Source organism: Phyllopteryx taeniolatus, chromosome 5 (assembly GCF_024500385.1).
Source record: "Phyllopteryx taeniolatus isolate TA_2022b chromosome 5, UOR_Ptae_1.2, whole genome shotgun sequence".
NCBI classification, from domain to species: Eukaryota; Metazoa; Chordata; class Actinopteri; order Syngnathiformes; family Syngnathidae; genus Phyllopteryx; species Phyllopteryx taeniolatus.
Genome location: NC_084506.1, coordinates 26,980,701 through 27,002,448, shown reverse-complemented (window position 1 = coordinate 27,002,448; position 21,748 = coordinate 26,980,701). Strand labels below are relative to the sequence as shown.

Sequence of the window (21,748 nt, the reverse complement as noted above, 5' to 3'; positions counted from 1 at the left end):
ATTCTTGTTTTCCTCATTGTTAAACCGAGGACAAGAATGGTCTCCAGCTATTGCTCATATTTCATTTGAAATACGCAATGAGTTTAGTTTTTATTCCTCCTCAACTACCTCTTACTCTTCCTGTTTCCATTCCATATTGAAACTTCAACAAGCAATGCTCCCTGAACTTGCTTATATGGTTTTCTTCACATCATTAGCCGCAAGTGTGATCAGTTTTGAGTTGCTGTGTTTATGCTGAGACACCTGAGCTTTTACTGAGTTTAACTCTTGCTACATGTGCTTACCATTATGCAACACAAGTACATCAGATTGCAAATTGTGTTTTAGTGAGTGAAAATATGTTTGCCACTTGTGTTTAAGTCTAATTTACAATCTCTTACTTATCTCTTTTTGGACCAGTGAAATGCCCAATGGGGTACATTACTGTAGAATGTACCCTGAGGGACTCCTACTGTTGACCTAATTCTGACAGAGTAATAGCCTATTTTGTACCCCTGACTCTTACTTTCATATTTGTTTTGCCCATTGTACTGACAGTTACACTTGATAGTGTAGTTTTAAAAAAAAATCATTCTTATACTCTACCATACCACCAGCACCTTTAGGGCTACAATAGATAATAGAAAATAGTCTACACTAATTTAGACACCAGTAAAGAGAAAATGAGAACTGTTGGGAACATCTTTTTGTAGCTACTGTCCATCCACTGCAAGCTTTGCTGATGCTACACTTTTTCATGCTTGCATCCTCCCAAGCAGGTGAAAAAGAACTGTCACATCAATTGCAAAACAATTTCTTCCTCTTAGTGGATGCGGCACAGTTAAGGATTAAAAGGTGTGAAAAGACATCCCCAGAGACTTTGCTGACTAGACACATTAAAGCCTTACCAAGGCAACATTAACCTGCCTTGTAGAACAATCAAACATCCTACTTTGATATCCCTTGTCATCAACAGGCTTGCACTCCTCCTTTTGTCCCATGAGAAGGTGTGAAATAGATACTATAAAACGGTGAATGGGTGTCAGTGTTGTAAGCAGACCTGCGTTTGTGCACTGAGTCGAGCCAGAGACAGACAGTGAGGCCAGCAGGTGTCCTGTTTGCAGCAGAGCCGCGTGGTCTGGCAGGCTGACGTCAACATGGATAAAGAAGGAGGGGAGAACAGGGAAAGAGGAGAAAGCTCTGCTAGGGGTGTTGAGATCTATCTTCCTGCCAAAGCAGGCCCTAAGTAAAGGGTTGTGTTCAAAAGTAAAGTTTTCCACCTATGTTAATATCTCAAGATGCGCTATTGCCAAGTGAAAGCCTCTTCACTTATGTCTTCCACTTCTTTTGAACTCCAGTATTCAATCCTTCACTTCACCAGGGCTCTAAACTAACTTTTTTCACTGGTTGCACTGGTGCGCCCAACTTTTTTGTTTTTTTGGGTTGCACCAGTGCAAAAGTTAGGTGTACCCCCGCCTCTAGCCCAGAGTCAGCTGGGTTAGGCTCCAGTTTATCCGGCCCTACTGAATCCAAGTACTATAGAATATGGATGGATGGCTGTAACTTGCAGTGGTGTAGAACAGAAATTGATTGTTCAGTTGTACCTAATGTTGTAGCCAAGTCACTACAGGACCATCTTGATGTTGTTTTCTATTGGTATAATAAAGTGATTTCCGTTACTCTCATACCAATTCTACTGTATAGACGCTTTTATACAGTAAAGACAGACAGACAGACAGAGAAGAATTAGGTGCTGTATGAGTTTTCGCTGTCCGTATTGTTCAACTATTAGGCCGCCATCTGATGGAAACATTTCGTTGTAACTGCGCCATAGAATGACAGTAAAGGTTTTCTATTTATGTTCAATCATTATGTACAGCACTTTATTACAGCTACGGTTGTTTTTTTTTTTAAAGTGCTCTCTAAACAACGTTGAGTTGAGTGTTTCAAAGATTAAGCCGTACAAGAGTAAGTAGACTATGAAACTGCGAATGGATCATTCAAGCAGATAAGGATCCTTTAATCGTTTCACTGATACTTGGAAAACTAGCAATTCTGAAGGTCATACGTCATTCACTGTTAGTCTATGTAATTCCAGCAGACAGCGAGTACACTTTGAGGAGTTTGATGCAGTCATTGTTATTGCGATGCATTTGACTGGCGACCGGAAGTTAGCACACCACCGTACTACAAACACGGAAGTGGTGCCTGCATGAGTCCATTGGTGTGTCGGAGCCAAACAGAAGCGCCGGTATTTCTTTGCCGATGCTTTGTACACATCCGGTTAAATGGGATGCAGTGACAATTTTCAGGCAGTGTGAAAGGGACTTGTGCTTTTTTTCCCCACATAATCTAACAGTTGGTTATATAACTTTCAGCTACGGGCTAAATGGCTAAATGGAATGTCATGGGCTATTGTCAATGTAGCCTGGCTTCATGCAAAATCAAGCACTAAAGAAAGCAGTAAAGGGCAGTTGCAGCTCCAAAGCAAACTGAATTGTAGTGTAGATATGGGCATAATTGCTTGATCATCGTCAATTATTTGTGCAATTTGTGGATTTTCCGACTTTCTTGAAGAAACTGAGGTAACATATAATGCTTTACATGGCTGCAACCTGCAGAGGTGCTGTCGATTCACTTCATCTAATTTTTGGCCCGAAGAAGAGTCTCATGATGTCAGCAAAGACCAACATCCACGCAGGATCTCCCAACTCCTCTGGGCAACATTGCTGTGCTGAACACAAATACTGGCATCCAAGCAGGTGTTCAAATTATTCAAAGAGAGATTTTCTTGTTGTTCGAAATTATATTTAGCACTCACAATAGGCTATATGTACAGAGAGACTAGTGCACCCTAAAAACAAACAATTCACCTGTTCATTTATTGTTATTGTTTATTCAAATGTCCATCCATCCCATTATTAGTAACTTGTGAACCTCTCTTCCAAACACACCCCAAAGTGTCCTTCCAAGTTACTGTTGTAACTGTCATCACTTGGAGGAGAGCTAGACTAGAGAGTGTTAAAAAGAGGAAGAAAAAAGGACATAACTAGGTCACAAACTTTCTCTTTTTCACTGTCTGATCATGTTTCCAGTGTGCTGCAATTTGACTATTCTTGTTATATCATACAGCAGCACCACATTCAAATGCATACTCTCAATGATCTGATGCCCCACATTCTGAGTTGTTCCTGCCTTTGATTCACATTCATCTCCGCTGTGGGACCAGGTATCACCTTGTAAACATCACCATCTTCCAAAATAAAGGCACACAGGGCACCAAATGAAGGCATCAGAAGTCACATCATTTAAAAGAAGAATCAGGCATTGTGCAAGAATTTAATTTAGCTTTAATGGATAATGGCTCTCATCATTCTCCTAGCCCTTTATTTGCATCTGTCATCTAGATACAGGTTGACAGATGAGCCCAAAAATCTTCTTTTTGACCTTAGGCTTCTTCTGCTCTGATTTTAATGTAGTGCTACAGTAGGGAGTCAGGCTGAGACTTTTTGTCAGGTCATGAATATATGAAAATGACATTTAGATGGCAGCACGGTGGGCGACTGGTTAGAGCGTCTGCCTCACAGTTCTGAGGACGGGGGTTCAATCCCCGGCCCCGCCTGTGTGGAGATTGCATGTTCTCCCCGTGCCTGCGTGGGTTTTCTCCGGGCACGCCGGTTTCCTCCCACATCCCAAAAACATGCATGGTAGGTTAATTGAAGTCTCTAAATTGTCCCTAGGTGGGAACGTGAGTGCGAATGGTTGTTTGTTTATGTGTGCCATGCGATTGGCTGGCAACCAGTTCAGGGTGTTCAGCCCCGCCTCCTGCCCGATGATAGCTGGGATAGGCTCCAGAGCTCCCGCGACCCTTGTGAGGATAAGCGGCTCAGAAAATGGATGGATGGACATTTAGATGTTTCTGTGCAAAACACAGAACTCTGGGTTCTGCTGCCTCCAATATTTGTTGTCTGCTTCTTGGTAGTTAATCCAGAGTTTGCCATTAATTGTTCTTTAAAAGTGACGTCTCATTGTTGGTATCCAAAGGCAAGTTTACGTGTTCTAACTTCTTCCCGTTTGAATTTTTTTTCTCCAGTTACTGTAAAGGTGTGATGACAAAACATACATTTTACCACAATTACTTCTCACCCTATGCAGTTTTTATGCTTAAAAAAAGCCACTGTTGTATTTTTGTATTATTTAATGAGTGGCTGTCGTGTTCTGGCCCACTCTAATCAAGAGTTAATTATAGATTACACACAACGAACCCTGTGATTTCCCATGTTTTTCTAATAAGTTTTATCCACGTAAGCCACAACAGTCTGCTTGGGGGCAGTGTCATTTAAACACAAACTGAATATTACTAAATTGAAGACAAAAAACGAGTAGGGATGTCTGTCCTCTCATTGCTGCGGTGACGGACCTTGAATTGTCCCAAGTTTTCCTGAGGTCTGCTGCCATCTTTGAGTCTCTTTGGTGGAGGAGCGGAGGATTGGAGCTGGCGTGTTGAGAGGTGCTTCACTTTGAAGCACGGTGCCAGCATCTCAGCTGTTGCTACGGTGACTCCAGAGTTACCCAAACTAAATGTAAGATCGCTCGCTGCTCAGGCTTGCCCAGGATTGAGAGTCCTGACAAATACTGGTAGCTCCTGCCTGATAGGTCTCACAGGTTTATTACAGGTAATGTTTTAAATAACATATAATATTATTATTAATTGTCATATACAGTAAGTATAAGCAGAATATGTTAAAAACACACACAAAAACTTTTGAAAAAAACTTACATTTATTTTATGTGATTGTGAAAATGAATCGTTGTTGTTTGACTAGTGGAACAATTCAAACATATTGGCGTTTAAAATGTATTTAAGTTCAATATCATACTTTACTCACCCCCACTCTTTCCGTGTCCCGTGCCATGCTTACTAGCATGATCGCCAGCGTTGTAAAGAGCGTGTTGGTTCAGCTGCCACGCTGTTGCTATGCTTCATGGCATGAATGAGTAAAATGTGTGACAGTGGTGAGTTTCATGAGGGGCAACCTCAGCAGAACGTCATTTGCATTAAGCAGCATCGCGATTGGCTGAACCTGTGGCACATGGTGAGTTGCAATTAAGGATTACATCAGTGTTGCGTCTAGCCAAGAAGCTCAGACACGCAGTCCTCGACAAACTTTTTTGGCAATGGGTTACAGTATGTGGGGTCAGCTGCTTGCATGTATTTTTGATAAACAGAGCTTTTTGCAGGTTGCCAAATTTGGCCCATAATCCTCGCCATTGTGTTTGTGTGCTACTGTATCCAGTGATGCCGGTAACGCCTTACTCCAAAACGGTGACGCCTTACTCCAAAACGGTGACGTCATAAATAAATAACGCGTTACTTCATATATTATAGTAGTCAGATTACAGTTACTTTGATTGAGTTGTCAATAGTTACTTTTTTGTTTACGAGAACCAGATCTTAATATGCTCTTGATATTAAAATTTGCTATTTATGCTGAGGCCACAGATAGTGATCATTAGCAAACTACAGTGGTTGGGAACATGAGGCAAGTCAGTAACCAAGACACTTGATTCAGTCATGGTCCACGTCATAAGTGTTTTAGTAATGGCTTATAAAACAGACGAACCACACTATATTCTTAACTATCCATAACTCAAATGCACACAACGACGAACTACAATATCGAAAAAAGGCGAAATATTTATAAACGGAGCCGTCTGGGGTAATGACGTCACCTGACGTGTTTCACGTTTTCCGGACATAGTCAACTCACGTGTACCCAAGCAGCCAGCGGCGCAAACACAATGGACGGTGACGAGGGATTGGCATACTTAAACTGGAAATACAGTCACTACTTCGAGTTTCTCTAAAGAGTACAATACTAAGGTGCGCACACACGCACACACAGTTGCCTTCATGGACCCCCACACAATCGGCAGGGTTGCTGCAGTCTGTCTGTCTGTCTGTCTATCTATCTATCTATCTATCTATCTATCTATCTATCTATCTATCTATCTATCTATCTATCTATCTATCTATCTATCTATCTATCTATCTATCTATCTATCTATCTATCTATCTATCTATCTATCTATCTATCTATCTATCTATCTATCTATCTATCTATCTATCTATCTATCTATCTACAAGTCTGCACGCAGTTGCTCATTTAACGTGGCGTCAACTATGCATATTTAAGTTATTCATGTTGATAACATCATTCAGTAACTTGTGTGGCGTACATTACCAAGTAATTTTTTTTTACTGTGGATAAGTGATATTCCTGCCACTTGACAGCTGCTGAAAGTAACTAAAAAAATAACTTTTTTCTAACTTAGTTACTTTTGAAATTAAGTAATCAGTAAAGCAACTAAGTTACCTTTTCAAGGTAACTGTGGCAACACTGACTGTGTCTCTCAAGCTGCAGCTACATTTCAACATCATAAATTAGTAATATTAAACTGATCCCGAATTTGTATTGTTAAAAATGCAAATTCACTTTCTATTATAGTAAAAAACAACAACAACAACTCACACACATTAAAGGAGACATATTATTATTTTAAACAGTTCCCAGGTGTCTTGATATCATTTCTGTAATATGTTTCATCAAAATACTCTAAGGATCTGAAATTCTAGTACACTTAACTATTTTCTTATTGAAATTAGCCCATTCGTCTCATGCAAGTGAGTGACTGGACATTCTTCCTCCGCTCCTGATTTGGTTACCTTGGCGAACGTGGGCAGAGCTAGAGGATTGAGGGTGGATTATTCACATTGCAGGTGAAGGCAGATGAAACCATGTTACTTCCACTCTAAGCTGCCTTTAAGTCTTGAAATCGCCTTGAAAAGTCAGCATGCAGTGATTCTAACATAGATGAGTACTAGATGAGGTGATGAGATTGCGAGTGTGGTTTCCTTCAGTGTTGGCATGTGAGTGAGAATGTTGTCCCTTATTTGGTGGAGAGAAGCAGCAACTTTGTCATTAAAGCCTTCGCTGCGCTGTACATGCCCCACAAGGCCCTTACATTGCAGTTTGAAATTGAGTTCGTTCATTTGAGGAGTCACATCTACAGCAAAAAGAAGGTCTGCAAGCCTATCCGGATCTCACAGTTGAGGGATGACATTTCCCTTCCGTGCATTCCCAGATCTCCTCTCTCAAGTCCCACAAACTTTCAGCAGTTTGGCCAGGCTGAGCCACCTAACAGTTCAATGGTATCTTATGTCATGGTGTTCAACTTCATTTTCCTCCAAAAGTGCAAATAACTGTCTGTGCTTTTGCTGTGATGACGTTTTAGTGACAATATCAGCAACATGGTTCATTTTTAACACATATTTACACAACACTTCTTGATGTACTGTATAATACAATGAAAAAAGGTCAATTTCTGGTCAGGGTTAGTTTCTGCATTTTCTTCAAAAGTCCAACATTTACTTCCCACCAGATTTGGACAACCATTTGTTACACCTGCCTGCTTGTCCCATTTCAGTTCCAACTTATCCAATCATGCATTTATTTCTGTGGCGATATCGCTTCCTGTTGTTGTCCCTTTCATTGATGCCAGCTCCTTTGCGATTTTGAACTGCAATGATCCCAAGGAACAAGATGAGTAGCTAAGCAGCGTCACGTACATTCCAACTGTCATCAGGAGCCAGTCAGTGTTGACATTCCTCTTCTTCATCTGCAGCTCATGAATGTCCTGTGAGTTCTTCAACCCTCATTGTTACAGTGTGTCAGGAGAAGGGCACGTACATCCTCAAATGCTCCCCTTTTCTCTTGGTACATCAGGGCAGTAGCATCCTCTAGAGACTCCTTAAGAAACTCTTGTTCAGAAAATGATTTTTTCTGGAGGGAGGGGACGATTTTGGGAGATATGACATAACTTGTCTTGACAGTTGCTTCTCTGGATGTGCAATTTTAAAAAGAAAACCTTGCCTTGTTTGCACCTTGGCTAGCAAAGCCTATGACTCCTTGGCGTGCTCTCCGTCAGTTAAATTTTTGTAATTTTCCTCCTGTTTGGTGACGTAGTGACGATTTAGATTGTAGTCTCTGAACACAGCTACCTGTGTGCCACAAACTAAGCACACGGCTTTATCTTGGACTTCAGTAAACAAAGATTTTGTTACAATACAATTGTATCAATTTTGACTGGACCCAGAAGCAGGCAAAGGCTGAAGAAGTTTTATGGAGAATGGTTTATTGAGATTGGATTCGGAGTTGGACCTCTGAGATGTAATGGTGGACCGTCGAGACAGGTGACGTGCAGGAGGCGGTGGCGTGAGCAGGTGGAAGGGCTTGATGGTGTGGTTTGAGGGATTAGCAAGGCACGGAGCACGGAAGGAGCACACGAGTGAACGTTAATACTCTAGCAGTGGAGTCCTGGATCTGGCAGGCTTAAATGCAGGCAATGATGAAGGCAGATTGACAACAGATGCGCGGCTGAGGTGGTGCTGATTACTGGGAAGAGAGAGAGAGAGAGAGAGAGGGCGAGAGGGGCGCAAATCGCCACCCAAGCTCCAACAAAGGAACTGTAGGGCACAGCTCATGAGACATTTAGCAGTCCATATCTCGTTAAAAACGCGGGATTCGGTATCAACTTTTCTTTCTTGAACATGGGCTGACATTTTTATGAGCTAGTCGGTGGGAAAGGGCCAGCTGTATGACCTGTTGCCCCCTGCAGTGGGCCCATTCGGCTTTTCATTATAAAAGCAACACACTTGTAGTGCGTGCACTGAATAAATACTTGCTCGCTTTTATTTCTGAGGGACATAAGACAGGTCGGACATGGACATGTGGTACGCGGGCAGTCAAATGCCTGTAAAGACAATAAAAGCATTTTGACTTGCGGAGGCAGCAGTTCATATACAACCCTCTGTGTACTGTATGCCGCATGAACACGTCATGAAACGCAAATATCACCCCAGCCACCGCTTAGACAACTTCAGCAAACATCCATCCATCCATTTTCTTTACCGCTTATCCTCACAAGGGTCGCGGGAGTGCTGGAGCCTAGCCCAGCTATCATCGGGCAGGAGGCGGGGTACACCCTCAACTGGTTGCCAGCCAATCGCATGGCACATATAAACAAACAACCATTCGCACTCACATTCTCACCTACGGGCAATTTAGAGTCTTCTATTAACCTACCCTGCATGTTGTTGGGATGTGGGAGGAAACCGGAGTGTCCGGAGAGAACATGGAAACTCTACACAGACGGGGCCGGGGATTGAACCCCGGACCTCAGAACTGTGAGGCAGACGCTCTATCTGTCACTTAAATGTGGCGCTGGATCTTCTCCGAGCCTAAGTGATCGTCCCCTTGAAGGCATTTGGGTGTCTCTCTCTAATGTGATCATTACCGTTATAACTAGAATAAGTGCTCCTCTCCTCTTTCCTGCCTCTTAGAATGGACAACAGGTCAGTCTGCTTTCCTGTCAGTCTGCTGAGTCCTCCATTGTGTTGTGTTGTCTAGAACAGAAACAGGTTTTGGTTTATGTTCCGCCTGCAAGCCTGAATATTAAGCTGCCGAAAAGAATAAAAAGTCTCTGTGGTAGCGCCTTCTGCTAATGAGGGTCTTGCTCTTTATCCTCTTTTGGACCACTGCCAATTAAAAAAACACACTACACTTATCGGGAGATGCTTTGCGCATTCGATCATTTGGAAAAGGAGAATGCGAAACTTAATTCCTGAAAGTAAGGGATGGTTGGAGCCTGCAGCTGTGATATTAAGCTACTGGGGTATGCCAGGGCAAATTTCAAAAGGGACCTGAGAAAGTTGGGTCTATAGTGGACCCCTGCTTTTCACGATGCCCGACCGCAAGTAGCGAAAATTCACGAATATTTGATCCCGATTATAACTGCTTTGGGAAAAAAAAAAAAAAAAGTCTTGAACAGTGGGGCTATACCACCAGTAAACATTTTCTACAAAAAACAGGGGTTGCCCCCCCCAAAAAAAAAAAAAAGTTGAAAAAGATTTGAAAAAAACCAAATCAGAATCAGAATAATCTTTATTTTCCGAGTATGTCAAAAACACAAGGAATTTGTCTTTGCATTGGAGATTATAGAATAAATAAATAAATAACCCCCCAAAATTCTTGAATAGTGGGGCTTCACCGCCAACGTTTTCCACAAACCCCCCCCCCCAAAAAAAACAGGGGTTGGCCCCCCAAAAAACAAAAAAAAATTGAAAAAAAGATTAAAAAAAAGATAAAAAAAAACAAACAAAGTGAATAGATCAGAACCATCTTTATTTGCTAAGTATATAAAAAACACACAATGAATTTGTCTCCTGTAGTTGGAGCCGCTCTAGTACAACAACAGATAGCCAATGTGACAAAATCTACTTTTAGAACATAATTACACACTACGGAGAGTCATTGAGCAATAAAAGGTTAGCATTAGCAGTAATGCTGATACAATGACAATTGTGCAAATGATGCAGAGTCCTCGAGTAAATTAAAGCAGTTTAAAGTGACTAGTAGTGCAGTAATCTGGAACATTGACAATTGTGCAAAATGGTGCAGACAGTTCTCAAGCACGAGTGGCCAGTATAGGTCCACAACATATGCAAATAGTGCAGAGTGACGAGACCACTACAGTGAGTGCACGAACAATGTAGTAGTGTCTCAACAGAGATGCGCAAAATTGGCAGCATGTTACAATGGAATTGTAAGTCATCTGTTTAAGTGGTTGATGACAAGAGGAAAGAAGCTGTTCAAATGTTTGCTGGTTTTAGTTTGCATTGTTCGATAGCGCCTACCTGAGGGAAGGAGCTGTAACAGGCGGTGACCAGGATGTGGAGGGTCCAAGAGGATTTTGCATTCTCTTTTCTTAGTTCTGGCAGTGTGCAAGTCCTCACGAGTAGGTAGTGGGGTACCAACGAGTTTTTCGGCAGTCAGTGACTGTCCATTGCAGTTGGAGTTTGTCCTTTTGTGTAGCAGCACCAAACCAGACTGTGATGGGTGAACACAGAACCGATTCAATGACCGCTGTGTAGAATTGTCTCAACAGCTCCTGTGGCAGGCTGCACTTCCTCTTTGGTGTCGTCTTCTCTTCCTCCATGCTCCATAGACCGCAGCCACTCCGCCGGTGAGTAACTGCGAGAAAAAACTGTGCGGATTTGTGAAAGCTGGTAAAAGAAAGTCAGACGTAGACTCCCTAATGTTTATTAAGTCTTCCCTTGTGTAAGTGAGTCACGTAATGTCTCCAAAAACGAAAAGGACAAAAACATAGACAGTATTAGAGAACGCGTTACCGAGGCGACCACTTGGTTAGGCGCCATCTTAAAGAACACAGTTATGAGTATGCGGGAATCCACTGTACAGTAATTTGATACCAAACTCAACTTTAATATGAATTATTTTCTAAAATATGCCCAGGAGTATTTATAAGGAAAAAAACAATGATTAGATTTTTCTTTTTCTTTAAATCCTTATTTTTAAAGGAATCGGTGTTGAATGTGCTGACATGGTGGAGGTGCGCGTGGCTTTAGCTCAACTTCCTACAGCTGACGAACTAGTTGAGACTGAATCGACAGCTAATTTCATGATTTATAGGAAAATGTTAGATTTAATTCAGATATTCAGGCCTGAATTCAGCTTTCATCTAGACTTCTCCTCATTCGTCACTGAATGGAGGCATCACCCACAGGGGTATATTTTTACAACAACCCCCCTACCCCCTCTTTTGTCCTCCTGTTATTTCACCCTGTCATCCCGACCTCATCTGCACCACGGGTTACCTCCATCACACTCAGCCTGTATCACCCCGTGGTTCTGCCTCACTGCGGGGTGTTTGGAGCTAATGGTTCTTCCCCTGCTTCTCGCAGCCCTCTTTTCTTTCATTTGTAACGCGTTGTCTCCTCTGTATGCTCTGTGGGCCCTTCCTCCTATTATTAGGTTTTCAAGCATAACCTCTCACTGTTCACAGACAGAGATGATTTTGCGTTCCTTCCTTCCTTAATCAGATACTTGGTCTTGGAGAAATGCTAATATAGAGTAAATCTGACAGTACTAACCCTGCATAGATTAAACATGATATTCATTTATGTTGACTCGTCTCCTCGAGAAAATCCTGCTTTCATGATGGAATTTTATATGCAGCCCTCACTGAAAACTATCAGTAAGATACACTACTGGAAACTTTTTCAATCTTAACAATGGTCATATACCGGAAAAAGGTAGCTGGATAAAGCAACACTTGGGCTCTCACGTAAAGCATTTCAATCACATTGACCACACTCCTTATACAGTATATGCAGTAGTGAGACAGATCCTACAGATGAGCAGCAGCGATAAACAAGAATTTCTTGCGCATAACATTCTTCACATGTGACAGATGTAATGAAAAGTTGTTTCTGATACACCATATGATGGCCACGTTTGACTGACCTAGACCTTTCAACAATTTGTTCATATTGTGGATGTAGTTTGCTGCGGTGTAGAACTATACTCTCATACTGAGAGCTGTTTCCATTAATTTGGTTGCCTCATTTAGCAACAAACTTAGTATTGTATTTTTTTGCAAAGGGGTATTTTAATTCAGCTTATGTTGTACATGAGTAGTATTAGTAGTGGAAATTGCAGACTAACTGGCAACACAAAGTCGCAAAATTTTGCTTATCAGCAAAATTGGTTTATTTGTTTTTTTTGGTTAGGATTGGATTATCATCGTTATATGGGAAGAAAATCTACGATATGTGACGTAACTGAAGAAAGGTTTAGTCTTCTTTTACATAAAGCATACTTAACAATTAAATAACGGAAAAAAAGATAAGATTTCTTTGCAGAGCAAGGGGTGGTGAAAAAACAGATTCATCACTAATTCACCACTTATAAGAACACAAACGATAGATTCAAATTAATTTGATTTAGTATCCAAAATGCTCTCTACAGTATATTGCGCAATACTGCTATTTTGTGACACCACTAGTACCAAATGAAGTGGGTGTACATATACAGAACACTTATTGTATCAATATCAAACCTACTCTAGAACATGCTACCTCCTCTGAACCCAATATTATTAAGTGTTTATATGGCGTTAATCAGCACAAGCATTGTATTCAAAGTGGGTTACGGCGGTCATTTGGAGAAAAGAAAAGCCCGTTCACACTCGCGCAGATGAGATGTGCAAGTACAATACACAATCCTCTTACCTTAGTTGCACCCGGGTGCCTGTAAGAAGAGACACAGTGAGAATAGAAGTTATTTTAATTCTCAATGGAGCTCACTCGTGCTCCATGTCTTTTTTATCTCTCTGCTAAGAGTCCGGGGATGCTGATCAGTTAGGTGTGCTGGTGGCTCACTGGGACGATAGTGGAGGAAATGTCTCGCTGACTTACTTTGTGAGTCATTATTTGTATGTATGTGTGTATTTGCGTGGTATTGGATCCATCGGTCAATGTTTTTGTTCCAATCTTCAATCAAATAAAAGCCTTCCTTGGCTGTATTTGCTCCGTGTGTTTCTGGGCTTGCAGAACACTGGCAGCTAGTCATGCATACAACCAGTCTCCTTTATCTTTGTGAACGTGTGTTTTTGTGTGTGTCAGCGCAGCCGTCAGAAGAGATGAATGTCTGCGAAGAGCAAATAGATGGACACGTGGGTAGACAAAGTAAAGGTAGCAAGGCACCACATTTTTGACTGCACAAATCTATCACTACTCCCACTAAGGAGGTTATATTTTCATTTGTCTAGTGGATTTTCCAAAGTTGAATTCTTCAAGAGTTGTACAATTTGGAGTTTCACCAAAATATTCAGAAAGAATTGCCTCATAAGTCAAACCAACACTGAGTGCGACGTCACACGTTTGCCAATCCTGTGAGACTTTAGCTAAGTGAACATTTAAAGGATCAACTTGTGTGTTTAAAAAAAAAATGCTTTTAAATAATGTACGGAAAATATGTTGTTTACTGTGGAACAAATCAAATTCACTCATATAAAGGAATCCTGTATACTATGTTAAAGCTTATTTTTTATACACGTATATTTATATACTTTTCTTTTATGCATTGCTGAGAGATCAGACTCGTTATTGGCAAATACTCAAAATCAAGTGACACTGCTGCAAAAAAATGGGATGGGGACATCCCTAGACAGAATGTTTTGTATTCTGGTCAAACATTTTCTGAATAGGTTTTCCTTCAGAAAGATTTGTTCGCCTTGAAGTGTTTACATTTTACGAGCCACCTCACCTGCTGTTTCCTGCACGCATCGCTGCCATTCCACAATGTCAGTACATGTATCAGGGGACTACTTCCACATCTCTCACTGAGAAATCACCCAAGAAAGCGTAACGTGTAAATGCTGAACAAGTGCGTTGGTGTTTGGCGGCAAATGGGTTTCCAGGGCAAACGTCCACATGGGCTTAGAGTTCAGCAGCTGTGCATATTATTGTCAGTGTGCATGTGCATGCCTCCCTGGAGTGTCTTCGATACAACATGCCTGTTATGTAAAAGCAAACCAGAGAAAAGCTGTAATTGTGTCATGTCAATCATAGTTCCATCTTTAGGTGAGCAAAAATAATGACTCTCTTAATTCTGCTTTCACAAAACCAATATTTATATCGTTTTTTTGTTTTTTTTGACATTTGGTGTATTTTGTGTAGCTTACCCACGGCAGTGAAAATCAGAAGATGCTGCCCATCGACCTCTGGTAATGAGATTCGCTTTTATTTCAGTTGAGCATGCACGCACGCACGGACGCATACATGCACACACACACAAACACACACACCATATGGCAGTGCAATTGCAATCCAGAGGGGATTGTTTTAAGCAGTGATGATTCCTTCTGAATAAATTTTGTTCTTTGAGCTGGCCCCTATATGCTCCCGGCCATGAGACAGGTGCTGCTGTATTGTTTACAGTGATTTTTCGCCATGTCGATCGACCAAATCATTTGCAAGGGACGACTGATTGTTTGATTGCTTGCCCTTGGCCACTTTGGCTAGCAGTAATAAAGGAGGATGACATTCATCTTGTTTGTGCGTTGCTGTGAGGCGGCGAGGTGGATGAGTGGTTAGCACATACACCTCACAGTTCTGAAGTTGGTGGTTCAAATCTGAGCTCCGGCCTTCATGTGTTGGGTTTGCAGCTTTGCATATTCTCCCTGTGCTTGTGTGCACGGTTTTCTCCATGTATTCCAGCTTACTCCCACATTCATGGTAGGTTAGTTGAAAAAATTGTCCCTGGGTATGAATGTGAGTATGAGTGGTTGCTTTTCTATGTGCAGGAAATGTACCCCTGCGATTGTCAGTCCAAGGTGTACCCCATGTACCTCTTGGCATTTGCTACAGCTCACCCATGACCCAAATGAGGGTTAAAACTTTAGAAAAAGGATGGATGCTGTGAATCACTGTGCCAACCAAACGTTGTGTTTTCCCCAACACCCCAATTCCCCTAATAAACTGTTGTCAATAAGGATAGCAGTCGGTATCCTGTGTTTTGCTGGGATGCTGATGATGTATCTGGGGTTTGTCTTTTGGTGGGAAAAAAAAAATATATTTTTGATCCTCGCCATTCCTCAAGGCCGTTACAGAAAATAATCACTCTAAAAGGAGTAGGACAAGACACCTCTGCCCACATGCTGCCTCGAGCACAATGCAAAACTAATGAATCGTGAAGACATTCTCTGACTACTATTAGCTAATCTGTAGGTGTCAGCCCTCTAGGTGATGAACAATTGTGTGTTGTACTATTTAAAGGGGACTATAATTTTACATTGGCGACTCGAAGGTTGAACTTCTCGATGCTGGTCATCCTGAGAGTTGTTTGTATTTAGAATCAAGCCTTACAATTAGGGCTAGTTCCCGTTCAAATGTATAGCGTATGGTGTTTTTGAGTTTTTTAAAATGATTGGATTCTGTAGTTCAAAGCACGTCCTTGCTGACATGACTGTGAATACAGACGTGCTTGTTTAAGCACTGTCAGTGTTGCAAAATCTGCAACTTTTCCAACCCCTCCAGTGAGTATTTTTCAAAAAAGGGACTACCGACCTTACAGACAACACGAGTGGAATCATATTCGCATTAGTTTCTGTGTCAAGAAAGGAGCCTAGTTGAAGGTAGTCAAGAAGTCAATCGCAGTGAACAATGCCAAAGACTAAGGCGCTCTAAAGCGACTGCTAGCGCGACTCCCCTATCCACATGCTGGCTATCCCGTCAGACTGTATTTATTTATTGCCCCTTGATCTTTCGTCTTCTCTCCATGACTTGCGTGCACTCATTGCCGGCAATGAGGTGCTCTAAGCACCCACACCAGCCCGAAGCCCTGGTCCACACGCTGGCTTCAAGGCAGATTATTTCCCCCCCTCACTCATCCTCCTTCTCTCTATGATGCGCACCCACTCACGGCACACAATGAGGCAGTCTAAAGCGGCTACGCCAGCGGACTATCTGATGGAAAGATGCATTTTCGTGGTGTAGGCATACCTAGCTAGCTGACTGCGCATCACAATTGTGCCAGACAACCGCTGATGCAAATGAAAGGTGCTCAAGTTCTTATGGTGGTGGTGTCGTTTTAGCCAGACCCAAAAAATTAGGAAAACTGAAAAGGATAAAAAGATTTTTACTCTATATTGCCACAACTTAGTACCACATAGTTCTTAGTCTTTTGCCCATTAAAAATAAAATATAAGAAAGCAGTAGAACATGTTGTCTATATTACTTGGATGATGGTGAAAACTACTGCTTGGAAGACAAGTGCAACATATGAAATCTTTTTGCATTTCAGTTTTTAGAGTAAAAAGAACCGGTGTTCAAGCGAACTTTTTATAATAAATAGTTGATGACATTAGACTCACTTGAGTGGGGTATGAATATTTTGCTTTTTGTTTTCCTTTTGCATCAGGTGCACATTGACCATAGTCTACAAAGACTCCATTCATCTGTCAGTTCTTTTGGTTACAGTCAATATGCTCAATGCAACATTCAGCTGGGGGGCGGAGAGGAGGGATATTTCCCTTTTAAGTAGTTTATTTGTATTTTTTTGCTGCAAAATCCTCATTGATGACTTTCACTTTGGGCTCCTCTGAGCTTTCCTCACACGCGTCCTTCTTCCACTAGACATCAACTTGTCTTTATAATTAATGAGTGACAGTAGAACGCTATGGAAAGCACCCAAGAGTGCCTTTCAGGACATCCCTTATCCCAGTGCTCAGCAGAAAGCCAACTCACAAGTGTTGCTGCTCGCTCTGTAACGATGCAGAAGATTTGCACTTAGGTTCCACAATGAAGCTGAGCTACACTCTTCACCCATCCATCCATCCATTTTCTGAGCTGCTTATCCTCACAAGGGTTGCGGGAGTGCTGGAGCCTATCCCAGCTATCATCGGGCAGGAGGCGGGGTACACCCATGAACTGGTTGCCAGCCAATCGCAGCACTCTTCCCCCAGTAGCTATAAATCAAGTTACCCACGCTCTCTGTGTAGTTGTTGATACCGATGCATTGTGTTTTTACAATAAATTAACAGGAAATCATACAAAAAGCTTTGCAATATAATGATGGCGGTTTGTTCTCTGAAGATTTGTTGGACATACTTCACCAGAGTATTTTGTTCAAATTCCAAAGTGTCTGACTTCAGGGGCATTTAAGACGCTACTGTATTTTGCCATCATTTAGAAGATGTTTGAATTAGGGCATATTTTAATGACATTCTCTATTTAAAGTTACTCCCCGAATTCATTAACTTTGCACTGATGACAAAGTACTATCTTGAGAGTCGTAAAGAAAACGCTAGTATTTTTTTAGTCCCCAAATGATGGCAGGCATGCTAGATATTGTGAGGAACATTCTATGTTATTTTGCTCGAATTATATCTGTCCCTCAACCAGTCCGTTTCTAAATCTTGGAAGTTAATAAATAATAGATTAGTGAATAGATGAATTATGTAGTTGTGAGTGAAGGTCATAGATGTTGGATAATCAGACAACGTCTTGACTATGCAATTCCACAATGCACTGCCACCTTTATTTATGAATTTAAATATGGACCACTTCTCCCAGCCTGCAGCGGAACGGAATGTATTTGATGTCTTTGATATTTCACAAATTTCTCAATTGTAATTCCTCCAAAATGCAGGGTGAGCTAAAAGTCTGCCTCAGCTGTGCCCTTTATGAATGGCGCATAATAACTACTCAGCTGTCAGGTCCTGTTTGCCCCTTGAGATGCTGGCCAGAATTGTCAGTTAATACTGCGGCGACCACTTCATTCACTGCAAACAGAACCTTGATTTGATTTGTACCAGCTCTCTTGCCTCTGAGTTAGAGCACAAAAGAAGACAGAGGACCACGGCAGGTGGAAAAACCTGATTTTAGTTTTTCTTCTTTGCTCAATGCTGCATCTTCGTTGGACCCAAGCAGTTGTTAAACTCATAATCACCACTGTATATCCAAGCATGAGTTAAAGCAGCATTTGTTTAAAAATTGTTTTAAGGTGTAAGCAATCTGTTTCTGACATCACAGTAACCTGGTGGTCTGCTTCACAGTTTTGAATCTTGGCTTCAGCCTTAGAGTTAGACTACTTTGCTTTTACATTGGGCTTTTGCGTCATCTCGTGACATTTTAGGGCTTTTCAGAAAGAGCAAAAAAAGAGCAAATAGGTGCTTTTTTCAGCCAATACCAGAGAACAGACTTTTGCCAAAAACCAATCAATTGGTGAATTTGTGAGTAGCCAACTGCGAATAGATGGGGGAATTCTGTACACTTCAAATTAGCCTTCAAGACCACTGTTGTCATGCAGACACTTATCCCTTTTCAATCAAAAACAGTCAGGTGTAAAAGACTCCTTTATTCACTCCATTTTAAAAGAACTTACCGACCTTAGTAGCACACTGCTTGATACTGAATTAAACTGTCCTTCATATTGCATTGTGTCAGGTTATATCACACAGGTTCCATCCAAAGTCCTGCTAGATGTTAAAAAAAAAAGTGAATCTTGATCAGATGAATGTGTAGAGAGCTGCACAAATGACAGACGGAAGGAAGCGGAGGGCAATTGTAAGTGGCTGTGTAAATCACAGAGATTTTGCCACGCTGAGCCGTGGGTGTTGAAGGTCATTTCTCAGGGTTATTTTGCTGTGAGTCACTATGGTGGGGCGGTACTGAGAGAAAGAAGACTGTCAACTGACAGTGCCGTATTATACAAGCAAAGTGTCAAAAGTGGGAATGAACGATTGCTTGTCCATAATGTCACAGAAAGTTTTTAAAAAACTTTCCCTTTTCTCCTGGTTTTGCCATTTCGTGGAAATACAAAATGAGTGTATGACTAGCTCACGCAGACAAAGTAGATTTTTTGTATTCCTCAGACCTTCAATATACAGTATGTACAAGGGATGAACATTTTCCTTGAGATTTCCTTAGTTACAATATGGAAAACGTGATAAATGAAACCATTAATGGGGCGTTTGCAATTTTCAAAAGAATAGCTTTTTGTCACATTTCTTAAAAGTGTCAGTATGACCTGCCAATAGTACATGAATAAAATCATCTGTGAAAAAAATCAGCCCTCTCTGGCCACATCTTAGACCACTAATTTAATTTTTAAGAAAGCACCGCAGTTGAGGAAAAACAACCAATCAGACAGCAGTTATTTAGTTTCATGTGTGTTCTGCGCCTGAGACGCACAAAAATTAGCAGGGATGCAAGAAGTGATTTCAATCTGCGTACGCAGATGCATGGTTTAAAACCCGCCCTACGTATGTTGGTGAAACGCTTCCACACACAGCGAATCAAAGGAGGAATACAATGCAAGTACATGTCCTGTGTTGGTGCGAGCCAATCAGAGGCAGAGTAGGGCGGGTTATCGTTCGATAAATACAATGGACACAGAAGTTTTTTCTGGACATGATCGTTTTCATTGTTGTGGGAAAACTTCATTCTTCCAGCAAGCCGCTGGAAGAATGAAGTTTGCTTCGTAGATGCACACAACTTGGAAACTTTCAGGAAAGTTAACTATTACATTTGCTAGCCTGCAAGCTAGCAAGTTGACAAACTAAGGAGCTAAACATCTCACTTGTCTGCAGCGACATTGTTTAAAACGTCAGCGCTCAAAGTTGTGTGTGTGTGTGTGTTCCCCACATAACAGACACACACACACACACTCCCACTGACTTACTATCTTGGGCTTCAGGAGCTTTGCTTAAATTTAAGTGGAATATTGTACATACAGTACAGTGCAGTGTATGAACTGCTGCTTCCTTGACTTAAAATGTTTATTTTGTTTTTGTCTTTACGGGTACTCGCTCATAGTTGGCTTGCTTGCATGAGACGGGGGCCACACTCTCAAATGGGCTGATTTCAATAAGGTTTGTGAAGTGTTCAATAATTCTTGATCTTTGGGTTATTTTGACAAAGGCATGGCACAGACAAATTCTTTTAAGGCACCTGGGAAAGTTGAAAAATGTCTTCTTTCATGATTGCATCAATTTGTATGCACGTTCATTCTGTATTACAACTCGTTAGGCACACCAGAGAAGTTTTTTTCTGCTGCTTGGTGTTTCCCAGAGGTGGGTAGCGTCGCCAAATATTGTACTCAAGTAAGAGTACTGTTACTTTTGAATAATATGACTCAAGTAAAAGTAAAAAGTAGTCCTCCAAATAATTACTTGAGTAAGAATAATACATTTAAAAAATGTTGATTGCACAAGAATGTACTCCCTCTTACAAGCGGCATGTGGCTGTGTTCAGGAGTAACAGATCACATTCAAACTCATGTTCAATGGGAGTCCACACACACCTGCCACCATTTCAAATTTTAAGTGAAAAAACATTACACATGCATAAGGCCTTACAGAAACATTATTTGCTGTATCCACTAAAATGACTGAAGAAAGAAGCTGTTTGCTGTCCAGACTTATTGATAAAGTGTGGGTGAGAGAGAAAGAGAACGAGAGAACGAAGAATGTTTAACACTTACTTGTGGCTATGAAACAGTGCTAATGTTGCCATATCCACAGCAAAAACATTTGCAACTTACTGCATGGTGTTTTCTCAAGTTAGAAGTGGGCTGAAATATCCAAATTTGGGCAGTGACAAAACTATGCAGCATGTAAAAGCTGTTGTTTTTTGTAGTCTGTAATGTAAACACGAGTTGCGCGCGGCTCTCATGACTCATTTTGATTACCCCACAAAGCCCAATAGAAGACTTTGTGTGCGGACATGAGACTTTCTTGCGTCGTTTGATTGGTGAACTTGAGTTAAACATTACTGTGGTAATGACGGTGGATTGGAGTAACGGCGCCCAACGTTGAAGTCGAAAATGAAAGTCTAAAAATAGATCGCACATGCGATTATTGATAAATGAAAGTAGCGAGTGGCATGTAGATTATTGTGACGAACCAAAAGTACCCTTTCTTCTTAACATAAATACTCGAGTAAAAGTAAAACGTATGCTTAATTAAAACTGCTCTGACAAGTACAATTTATCCAAAATGTTACTTGAGTAAATGTAATGAAGTGAATGTAGCACGTTACTACTCACCTCTGGTGTTTCCTGTATCCACCATCGACCTGCACATGATATGTCATGTTTAGATCATAACCCACTCCAGAGGTTTATTTTGCTGACCCTGTTCTGACACCCAGTGGTGGATTATTTCTCTCAATCAAGATGTTTTATGTAACTGACTGAGAGGATTATAGATGGGGGGGGGGGGGGGATTCCACTTTTAGAATTTAGTCCCATGGAGCATAAAGATGTGGCCTTACTGTCTGTCATACGGGGGGTATAATCCTGGTGTGAAATGTGCTTTCATGTTTCTAAGACATTGGTGGCCA

At 41.3% G+C, this 21,748-nt stretch overlaps 1 protein-coding gene across 7 annotated transcripts in view; it reads left to right on the top strand.

Moving 5' to 3' along the window:
* Nucleotides 1-21,748, top strand: part of LOC133478347 (FERM domain-containing protein 5) — a 72,208-nt gene that overhangs the window by 2,001 nt on the left and 48,459 nt on the right. The window contains exons 1-2 of one of the 7 annotated variants that reach the window (XM_061774319.1): nt 4,827-5,863; nt 10,987-11,064. The exons of 3 other annotated variants lie outside the window; for them this stretch is intronic. The gene's annotated coding sequence lies outside the window, so the exon portion shown is untranslated. Of the gene's footprint in view, nt 1-4,826; nt 5,864-10,972; nt 11,065-21,748 lie in introns of those variants that run through there. 3 more of the 7 variants (XM_061774316.1, XM_061774318.1, XM_061774320.1) reach the window with 3 other exon arrangements.